Source organism: Lipotes vexillifer, unplaced genomic scaffold (assembly GCF_000442215.2).
Source record: "Lipotes vexillifer unplaced genomic scaffold, Lipotes_vexillifer_v1.1 scaffold263, whole genome shotgun sequence".
Taxonomy (NCBI): domain Eukaryota; kingdom Metazoa; phylum Chordata; class Mammalia; order Artiodactyla; family Lipotidae; genus Lipotes; species Lipotes vexillifer.
Genome location: NW_006796752.1, coordinates 3,619,551 through 3,631,696, shown reverse-complemented (window position 1 = coordinate 3,631,696; position 12,146 = coordinate 3,619,551).

Genomic DNA, 12,146 nt, shown 5'->3' with positions numbered 1-12,146 from the left:
TTTTTTTTTTTTTTAACCTTTTTTTTGGGGTATAATTGCTTTACAATGGTCTGTTAGTTTTTGCTTTATAACAGAGTGAGTCAGTTATACATATATATATGTTCCCATATCTCTTCCCTCTTTGTCTCCCTCCCTCCCACCCTCCCTATCCCACCCCTCCAGACAGCCACAAAGAACCGAGCCGGTTTCCCTGTGCCATGCGGCTGCTTCCCACTGGCTATCTACCTTACGTTTGTTAGTATATATATGTCCATGTCTCTCTCTCGCCCTAACACACCTCACCCTTCCCCCTCCCCATATCCTCAAGTCTGTTCTCCAGTAGGTCTCTGTCTTTATTCCTGTTTTACCCCTAGGTTCTTCATAACATTTTTTTTTCTTAAATTCCATATATATGTGTTAGCATACGGTATTTGTCCTTCTCTTTCTGACTTACTTCACTCTGTATGACAGACTCTAGATCTATCCACCTCATTACAAATAGCTCAATTTCGTTTCTTTTTATGGCTGAGTAATATTCCATTGTATATATGTGCCACATCTTCTTTATCCATTCATCCAATGATGGATGCTTAGGTTGTTTCCATCTCCGGGCTATTGTAAATAGAGCTGCAATGAACATTTTGGTACATGAATCTTGCTGAATTTTGGCTTTCTCAGGGTATATGCCCAGTAGTGGGATTGCTGGGTCATATGGTAGTTCTATTTGTAGTTTTTTAAGGAACCTCCATACTGTTCTCCATAGTGGCTGAACCAATTCACATTCCCACCAGCAGTGCAAGAGTGTTCCCTTTTCTCCACACCCTCTCCAGCGTTTATTGTTTCTAGATTGCTAATTTTTTTTAATGGCCTACAAACCTATGTTGTCAGCAAATTATAGCTGAGGCTCAATCTGTGGCACATACAATGATATTGGAAAAAGGAATTATTGTTTCTATGGAGTCATTTTCAAGGGTTTCGTTTTACTGTCAATGCCTCTGTATCAATTGTCATTAACTTTGAAAGTAAATTTCCACTGTGGCTTTTTTATCCCTTAACCTCATCCATGTGAGCAGAGTGCTTCCTTATCCCCCAGGGGGCTCTCGTCCACTAGAAATCAAAATTTCCTAGCCTGATCCCAACTCACAGCTGATGTTCAACAGCTTTCACCATCTCTGATTTTTCTTAGAACAGTATCATCAGAATTCAGTGGAACAAAAGACCCCGAATAGCCAAAGCAATCTTGAGAACGAAAAACGGAGCTGGAGGAATCAGGCTCCCTGACTTCAGACTATACTACAAAGCTACAGTAATCAAGACAGTATGGTACTGGCACAAAAACAGAAAGATAGATCAATGGAACAGGATAGAAAGCCCAGAGATAAACTCATGCACATATGGACACCTTATCTTTGATAAAGGTGGCAGGAATGTACAGTAGAGAAAGGACAGCCTCTTCAATAAGTGGTGCTGGGAAAACTGGACAGGTACATGTAAAAGTATGAGATTAGATCACTCCCTAAGACCATACACAAAAATAAGCTCAAAATGGATTAAAGACCTAAATGTAAGGCCAGACACTATAAAACTCTTACAGGAAAACATAGGCAGAACACTCTATGACATAAATCACAGCAAGATCCTTTTTGACCCACCTCCTAGAGAAATGGAAATAAAAACAAAAATAAACAAATGGGACCTAATGAAACTTCCAAGCTTTTTCACAGCAAAGGAAACCATAAACAAGACCAAAAGACAACCCTCAGAATGGGAGAAAATATTTGCAAATGAAGCAACTGACAAAGGATTAATTTCCAAAATTTACAAGCAGCTCACACAGCTCAATAACAAAAAAAACAAACAACCCAATCCCAAAATGGGCAGAAGACCTAAATAGACATTTCTCCAAAGAAGATATACAGACTGCCAACAAACACATGAAAGAATGTTCAACATCATTAATCATTAGAGAAATGCAAATCAAAACTACAATAAGATATCATCTCACACCAGTCAGAATAGCCATCATCAAAAAATCTAGAAACAATAAATGCTGGAGAGGGTGTGGAGAAAAGGGAACACTCTTGCACTGCTGGTGGGAATGTGAATTGGTTCAGCCACTATGGAGAACAGTATGGAGGTTCCTTAAAAAACTACAAATAGAACTACCATATGACCCAGCAATCCCACTACTGGGCATATACCCTGAGAAAGCCAGAATTCAGCAAGAGTCATGTACCAAAATGTTCATTGCAGCTCTATTTACAATAGCCCGGAGATGGAAACAACCTAAGTGCCCATCATCAGATGAATGGATAAAGAAGATGTGGCACATATATACAATGGAATATTACTCAGCCCTAAAAAGAAACGAAATTGAGCTATTTGTAATGAGGTGGATAGACCTAGAGTCTGTCATACAGAGTGAAGTAAGTCAGAAAGAGAAAGACAAATACTGTATGCTAACACATATATATGGAATTTAAGGGGGAAAAAATGTCATGAAGAACCTAGGGGTAAGACAGGAATAAAGACACAGACCTACTGGAGAACGGACTTGAGGATATGGGGAGGGGGAAGGGTGAGATGTGACAGGGCGAGAGAGAGGCATGGACATGTTTACACTAACAAACGTAAGGTAGATAGCTAGTGGGAAGCAGCCGCATAGCACAGGGATATCCGCTGGGTGCTTTGTGACCGCCTGGAGGGGTGGGATATGGAGGGTGGGAGGGAGGGAGACGCAAGAGGGAAGAGATATGGGAACATATGTATGTGTATGACTGATTCACTTTGTTATAAAGCAGAAACTAACACACCATTGTAAAGCAATTATACCCCAATAAAGATGTTAAAAAAAAAAAAGAATTCAGTGGAATAAAAATAACATTTCAGTTGGATTTTTTCCTAACATCGTTCTAATAACCTCTCGTTTGCTAGTAATTTGACTTTTTTCCCCCTACAATGTGTTGCTTACCCTATTTTGCAAGTCTTTATATTATTTCAAAATTCTAGCTTTCAAACTTTTCCTTTAAATCTCAGAAGTGTTATATGCTATCAACTTTATAAATGTGTTTCTTTGTAAAATCTTCACTTTATCTTGATGGGGGGTGGTCACTGCTTATTAGAAAAGAACTGCAGAGTTGACATGTTCGCAAGGGTTCAACGTGGGCAGATATAAAACCAAATTTTCAATATTCAACTGAATATTGTTGACTCTTTTCCTTTATATTTGACATTTTGTCATACAAATCACTATATTCCTATGTAAATGCAGAATTACCATGAAGATGACGGTTAAAAGGCGGACAGATTTGGTGACTCCAATAATACAAGAGGATTGCTGTCAGCAACTTCTCAAAATGGTGAACTGAAATAAAACACAGTACAATCTTTCCTTGATGTATGCCATTGTTGCTTCCCAGGAAATCTGCTATTTAACTAAACCTTGCCAATGAAACCAAAAAGCATAAAAACACTTTGTGTTGGTTTGTAAAATGGAATTAGTTCTGGACTCAAATAATTATAAGCAGGTTTTTCACCTACCTAATTCCAGGTTCAGTTAGATTCTAGAATTGGATCATTATAAACAGGTTTTTCACTTCTGTTTAAAAGTCCTGAGGGACACAGGAGAAATCTTTTGTTGTGCCAGTGTGGCCCCACTAAATGCCAGCAGTAACCCCTATTCATTATGACCAAAAAAAAAAATACAAATTTCCAAAATTCTCTGGGGAGCAGTAGCGCCCTGCAGAGGACCATTAATTTTTATGAAGATACAATTGCACATCTGTGGTTTATGATCGAAGTTACACCTGATTTACATAAAAATATGGTCACTCAAACATGATCAGGGCTGTTTTAGGAGCTTTATGAGGCTCAGTCCCTTACTTTGGAGGCCCTACCTTAATTATATCAAGCATTTAAAATGCACCCTCATCCTACAGTAAATATACTAATAGCAAGACTGGCTATGTGCCATGCACCATTCTAAGTATTTTACAACAACCTTCTGAAGTAGGCACTATTATTATTCCCATTTTGCAGATGAGGAACAGGCACAGAGAGGCTCAGTGACTTGCCCCAAATCACACAGCTCCTAAGTGGGGGAGCCAAAATATTACACAAAGCTGGGCACTCTGATGCGGACAAACTATGGCCTGTGTAACTCTTGTAGAGTTTGTATTTAAGAATAATTTAAGACATCACTTATGAGTTAGTTGAGTTGCAGATGACTTAACCTTTGTCAATTTCAGTTGTGGAGCTTTTGTTTAGTGTTTTGAGCCAGTCATTTAATTTGAGGTCTCAAACATCCTTGTAAGGTCCTTAAAAGGCCCCCAGATCTCATACTAAGCCTGCACTGTTGAAAGCCTACAACAGCACCTTCCATGCAATCAGGGAGGCCCACAGCAGCACTCACCTCCTCTCTCCTGGTTTTTAGTGTGTTGCTTCTAGAGCACCATGATCCATGCAATTGTTCTCTCTAACTTTAGCACCCACCCTGTAGGATAAGTGTTATTATCTCAATTTATGGAAGATGAAACTGGTATCAGAATAAGTGACTCATTCAATGTTCACATTGCCTAAGAAATGACAGAGCTGAGAATTCAATCCTGGTCCTTAGGGGTCCAAAGTCTCGGCCCCCGTGATCTCAGTTTGGGCCCCATGGGGCTTTCCTGTCTCTTTGCCTAACACCCTTTCCCTAGTAATGGAACCTCAGCAGGTTTCCAAATGTCCTGCCACCCAGTTCCCATCAGCAAGAGGCACAGCTACTAGTTCTTCTTCCCCTCCAGCCACTGTCATTCCATTTCAGAGCTGATTAAGCCCTCAGACTCTCATTAGAGCAAAGCTAACTACAGAGGTGGTTCTGGATGGGGAACTCCAGAAGACGATTTTCTCAATGCCAGACCTCACCTGCTCCTCTGCTCCTGGGCACTAAAATCACCCATCACTTCTCCTGACCATTTTTTTTTTTTTTTTTTTTTTTTACAAACAAAAAAATTTTATTGAAGTATAGCTGAATTATAATGTTGACCATGCTTCTTAAAGGAATTCCCTTTCCCCACAACCCCAGAGGCCATGACTGCACCAAATTTCCCCTCATCCTGGTTGCCTGAACCCCAGAGGGTCCAAAGAGTTGGTTCCCCTTGCTCGAGACTGAGATGGGCTCCACGGGCCCTTCATCTGGAGGCCTCCGAGAATGAGGCTGAAACAGCCAAATTTTATTGGGCATGTGGTAGAGAGAGCTGAGAGAAGCTAGGAAGTGGGGACACAGGAAGAGAGAAGCAAACAAGAGATCCCTTGCAGAGCCAGAGAGAGGGAGTGTGCATGTGAACAAAAACAAGAGAGAGAAACTCAGTCCCTGCCTTTCTGGTCCCCAAATCCTCCTGATGTCTCCTACCCTTCCAATCCTTAGGCCTCATGAAATCTGCCAGTATCCTTCCAATAGATTCCTTTCTTGCAACCAAAGTTCCCTGCATCACCTGCTGAGCCCCACTTCAGCCTCAGGTGCTGAACCCCAGGGCAGGAGCAAAAAGGAACAGCTCATCAGTCCCAACCCTCTCACCCCCATCCGGATCTGGGATCTGGCAGGTGGTGGCACTTAAGTGAGTTTTCTGAGATCCTGTCACCTATTCACCTCTGAGTTGCAAACACTCCAATAAATGATATGGAGCTGAGAGTGTGGGAACAATCTATTAAATATAAAAGATAGCAATGCCATAAAGGCTGGACTAACCTGAAAAAAAAGCTAGAAGCTAGGAGACCAGAAATTTCAGTACAAAGTGAACATGCTCCAAAATGAGACTAGGGAAAATTAGACAAAACATAGCATTTTCAAAGAAACGCTTCTGGCGTTTAATTGCAGAACTGCTGCAAAGGGCAGAGAAAACCTTCAGAAGTTTATTCCAAGGGAAAAAAAACAAAGAGGAACCACATTGGGATAGGTGTTGGGACAGTAGAAATGAAAGGGTTAGGGGTGTGGAGTTTGAATCTTAATGCTGCAGACAGAAAAATAGAATATAGAAGAGAACTTGCATATGATAAATACATTTGGGAACTATCAACTTGAAACCATGAAAACAGACGTATTCTACCTGAAAATAAGTATGGTGTGGTTTGTAATATTTTTTAAGGTTACCGACATTTGGAGAATGTGATGAACAGTATAAATCTTCCCAGGTAAAAAAAAAATACTCATACCACAAAAATATACATAATTTTGCACGTAATTTCAGGAGGTACTCAGACTCCAAATACAGCACAGACAGTCGGGAATTTATAGCCAATGAGCAGAGTGAGGAGGTCAGTGGATAAAAAAATTACTAAGAATAATTTGATTGGATATCAAGGGTAGAAGTATTCTTGATAGGTGAGCCAAAGTGATCAGATACCAAGGATAGGGGTATTCTCAAAACACTGACTTAGAGTTTCCCTGGTGGCGCAGTGGTTAAGAATCCTCCTGCCAGTGCAGGGGACACGGGTTTGAGCCTGGTCCGGGAAGATCCCAGGTGGTGCGGAGCAACTAAGCCCGTGCACCACAACTACTGGGCCTGCGCTCTAGAGCCCACGAGCCACAACTACTGAAGCCTGTGCGCTTAGAGCCCGTGCTCCACAGCAAGAGAAGCCACCGCAGTGAGAAGCCTGCGCACCGCAACGAAGAGTAGCCCCTGCTCACTACAACTAGAGAAAGCCCGCGCGCAGCAACGAAGACCCAATGCAGCCAAAAATAGATAAATAAATTTATTTTTAAAATAAATAAATACACCAACTTAGTAGATTCTTTGCTAAAACAGGGCCTTAACTGGGTGCTCTACCTTATAGCCCCTCCAGGATGCCCCAAGTCTAGCCCCACTGTAGACCCCAGCCCACTTTGCTCTAGCTAAGCCGTCTGTTGAGTGCCTGAATCTACTCCCTGAGATCCTCCTTTCCATGTTCACTTTGCCACTTCCAGACTCTGGAGACTCAGCAGTGACACAGATGGTTCAAGGCCTGCCCTGCCCCACCCACTGGATGGTACCTCTCAGTTCAGAGGCTTATCTATTTACCTGAGCTTGCTGGGCCCGCACAAGGGAACATCACACAACCAATAAAGTGATGATCGCCTGAGGATCTGGAAATATAGTCACAAATCTACGTCATGGAGAGCAGGTATGTAGATACTCTTGTAACTAGACATGTCTCCACAGGAAACAGTCTAGTAAGCAACATGGCTGAATTTTCTTTCTGTCTCTTTTTTGGCTTAAACATTGTTCTGGTTTTCCTGCTCACCAAAACTTGGATGAATTTCACAGAGACAATGATAAAGAAAGCAGACACCAAAGAGCAGATACTATATAACTCCATATACGTGAAATTAAAAACAAGGAAAACCAATCTATGATGATAGGAGTCAGAATAGTGGAATTTCTGTGTTGACTGGGAATAGAACAAGAGAGCCCTCTGGGATGCTGGAAATGTCCTCTCTTGATCTGGGGCATGATCACGTGGGTTTATACATATGCAAAACTTTCTCAGGTAGTACCCTTAAGATTAGTGCACTTAATTGCATATAATTTAAGCCTTGATTAAAAAGCACAAAAACATTTATTATGGGTTCTTCCCTTCCACAACAGTATTCCCTGACAGGGTATACGTTTCCCCTTGCTGATCTGTCTTCTGGAATTCCTGGGTCCTTTTCCTCTTCCCTGAGCCTGGAGATTTTCCTTTCTGGAAGCTCTGTCTGGAGCTGAGAGCTACCAAATGGAGTTAAAATACTCTCAATCAAGGGACTCCAGGTTCTCTGTTCCATGTGCCAGTTATCAGGTTATTGCCTTTCAGCTCCAAGACTGTTCCTCGGTGATAACGCACCTGGACCTTAAAATATTTCTCCCTTGCCAGCTGGCCAGATGCTAAGCTTTTTCAGTAGTGGGCTCTGGAAAGAGACTGGGGGAGGAGGGGGCCAGCTTTCCAGGTTCCAGTGTGCTCCCCTGGGCAGCCTCCCGCAGCATGAGGCTTCTGCAACACCTGGTCCAGCTACATGCATGGTTTCCGTAGAACCTAGCAGCCAGCAGCACCGGCACTTCTCCCTGGGCAGCTCCCCTCAGCCCCCAGGGAACTGTTCCTCGGTGACTCCAGCTAGCGCAGCACTTCAGCGGACCTCGCCATCCGGTGAGCCCTGGCTGCACCTTCTTCAGTGAGGTCTGGGTCTCAGCCTGTGGAGGGAGGCCCTCTTGCAGATTGCTCCTTCCTTATGCCTCTCTCAGCTCTAGGTGTAGTGACTGCTCCCTATACCCACTACTACTGTATTCATCTGAGTTTTCTCCACCAATTACTAGCCAGCCTTTCTTTATCCCAATCCCCTGTTATAGTTAATGATTCTTTATTATTAAACTTTCCCTGTTCAAGTCACTGTGTGGTTTCCATTTCCTGATTGGACCCTGACTGATACATTCCCCTTGTGGGGTTTGGGGGTGTGGGGTTTTTACAGATAGAAGTAGCAATTGTCGGAGTAGTGATGCACTGAGGTAGAAGGCTCTGCTACCAAATTGCTGGGTGATGCTGGGTATCTTAGTCCCTTGGGCCGCTATAACAAAATTCCATAGACTGGATAGCTTAAACAGCAGACACTTATATCTCACAGCTCTGGAGGCTATAAGTCCAAGATCAGTGCCAGCATGGTGGAATTCTTGGTGAAGGCCCCCTTTTGCAGATGACCATCTCCTTGCTGTATCCTCACATGGCAGAGAAAGAGATCATCTCTCTTGTGTCTCTTCCTATAAGGGCATCAATCCCATTCATTAGGGCTCCACCCTCATGACTAATCACCTCCCAAAGACCCCACCCCAGAATAGCACACTGGGGGTTAGGATTTCAACATATGAGTTTTAGAAGGGGACACAGACATTCGGTCCCTAACACTGGGAAAGTCACTTTTCCTTTCTGGTCTCAGTTTCTCCTGGGATAAAATGGGGAATGTGTCTGTTCATCCTCTACTACCTTCACAGAGAGGTTGTGAGAAAAAGTGGTAGCACTGTGAGCTCCTTGGTGGAGAGGTGCTGCTAAAATTCCTGGAGCTATTCCACCTACTAAAGCGGCTCGTAAAATTGACTGTTACGTATAGATCTCTGCATTAATCAATTGCCACCCCTCCCACTGCAGGGAAGGAAACAGGGGTGGAGGAATACAAGAAGGCCTAGAGACTTTTGGAGGTAAGCAGGGGTGGCAGGACCTCTGGGAGACTCAAGGCAAGGGCAGATGTTGACCTACACCCTGTCTCTACCCTCAGATTAAGCTGATAGTTGGGGTTTACTTAGCATCATATCTGTGACACGGTTCCCCAGCACACATTTGACACTGACCAGTGCTGAAATGTGATTCTCTTGTACAGGATCTCTGCACTGTGCAATTCCAGGTGGTGCCATGCACATCACAGTTTTGCAAATGGCCCTCCCTGGTGTTGTGCCATGTACAGCCTGTGCAGCCATACGCAGTAGCCCTGCCCAGTTGAGGAAGGCTGAGGCTGTGGCCACACACTCCCTGTGGGTCATCTTCTCTGTGGTCCTGAAGGGAAGGCCCTTCAAGCAAACTGATGACACAAGGAATTTGCACCAGGCCTCCAGGGGCCACAGAACAATCATACTGATTTCCACCTGGCTGTTCTTTACCACCCAAAGGGCAGCATCTTCCCTGGTTCCCATCCCTGCCTGTAGTTCTTCCACCAGTACCTCCAACTTCGGGCTTACAAAATTCCTTATCGATTAGCATGATGTATCACATGTCATTACTTCAGAACGAGGAACCCATCTTATGGCAAAGGAAGTGTGAAATGGACATAGCATCACAGGATCTATTGCTCTTCCTGTGTTCTTAGCATCTGGAAACAAACATAGGAAGAGAATGTTGGAATGGCCTGTTAAAGTCTCATTTAAGGCACAGGTTTCAGGACAACACCCTGCAGGGTTGAGGTGCATCCTCTAAGATGAGGTATAGGCACTGGCCAATGGATGATATACAGAGTTGTTTCCTCTGTAGCTGTTCAACATGCATCCAGGAACCAAGAGGGAGAAGTGGGATTGACCCCTCCCACCATCACTCCCAGTGGCCTACTTTCAGACTTTGTGATTCCGGTACCTACAGCCTTATGTTCTATTGTATCAGAAGATCTGGCACTCATAGTAGGGGAAGGAGTGGAAAACTTCAGACAGGCATACCATAGGGTCTGAAGCTACACCTACTACCTGGACCCTTGGGAATCCCATGCTGGCAGACCAATAAGGATAGGTTGCGGGCAGGCAGGGGTGATGATTGACTCTGAAAGCCATGAAGAGCTAGGGTAGCTATATGATGGGGGACGGAAGGACTACAACTGAAACACAGAGGTTCCATGCCCAGTGATAATGGTGAGCAGTCAATTACTGCAACCACTGCCCGACAAAGGCAAGGTAGCTAAGGCTCAGATCCTTTGGGATGAAGGACTAGGTCTCCCCACCAGGCAACCAACACACACCAGTCAAGGTGCTGGCGACAAAGAGGGAAATCTATGATGGTGATGGAGAAGGAGATGATAAATACCAATTTCAGTTTGGGGACCAGCTGCACCAGTGGGGACCATAGCTTGCTCTACTGACACCCTTATATTATGTTCTTGCAGAGATTGTAGCTTGACCACATTTGATGGGGTCTCTGAGGTGGATTGGATTTGCTGGAAGGCAGGAACAGATCTGAGTGATACAGGAGCCCTCTTGTGCTCCACTTCAAATCCTCTCGGCCACAACTCTTACTCAGCCACTGCTTTGGCAACCAGTTTTGCACAGACATCACCCAGTTCTTAGCCTGCACAACCTGACTGTGCCTTGCCTTGGGCCCTTGCTCCCTTACTCTGAAAATCCTTCCACCCTGTGTCTCCTGGGCCCTTCTCCTACATTTCTGCCCTCTCCTTCTCATTAGTTCTTTTGGTTCCTCGTGCCCTGTAAATATGGGTCCTCCCCAGAGTCCACTCTTTGGCTCCCTTCTTGGTGTACACATTCTCTCCGCACAAACTTGTCTATTCACATTGCTTCTATCTTTACTTTTATTAAGCTACTTCCCAGATCTCCAACTTTACTCCTGTATTTCAGACCCATGCTTTCAACAGCTGGCTGGAGACCTGCATGAGGAAAACCAACCAACATTCCAACTCAGGTAGTTCTTGCCAGAAAATAAGTATTCTTTTTGCTTATATGAGAGTTGTGGATTCTACATATTTAAAGTATTCTATATTTTTAATAAAATTATAAGGAAAGCACACACACACACACACACACACACACACACACACACACACAGAGCCAGGGGAGCTGGCAAGCATCCCTCCAGCACCCAGAATTCTCAGTACCTGATTTTGTTCTCCACCCTTCCTCCACCACGCATTTCATAATCATTCTGTAGATTTACATTCACCAGTAATCAAAGCCAACAATCTCAGTCATGCATCCCAGTTTCTGCCTTCATCTCTTATATTTCTAGCTCACTCCCCCATTACCAAACTCCAGCAATGCTTTGCCCCACAATGACCTAAGATCCACTGATCCTAACACCTTTCCCAGTGCCTCGATCCCTAGATGTCCCCTCTTCCCTCCTTGCCAAATTTAATTTCCTCACCCAATTCTTATAATTTCTCTCTTTATCACAATCTAATTCCTTTGCACCTCTTTCACTTTGTGATACTAACTTAAAAAAAATGACAGACCAGGTTAAATCCAGCCCTCCATCTACTCCACACCTGCCCTCATGCACCTGAATCTGGCTGCAGAAAAAGATGCAAAACTGCTGACTGTTTTCTCTCTAAATCCATGACTATGAACCTCAAGCACAGCTCAACTGTAGCCAGGCAATCATCCAATACATCCTAATCCTATAGCCCTGAATGACGATTTCTTCACCTGTCTTCCCCTCAGACCTCCAACACCTTCTTTAGCTTCACTCTTTACTTGCGGCCTTGCTTCCTCTTTTACTGAGGAAATGAAATTTGTCAAAAAAAAAACTGTCCTGGACTCCCACCTACCATATCTGTGCCAGCATACTCTGTATTACCTCCTTGACTATAGATAAACCATCTGCGGTCCTGACTAAAGTCAATCCCTCCCCTATTCAAGACATCACTACAGTAAATCTACCTTCTGTCTCACAACATCAGATTTTCCCCTCTCTACTCTTTC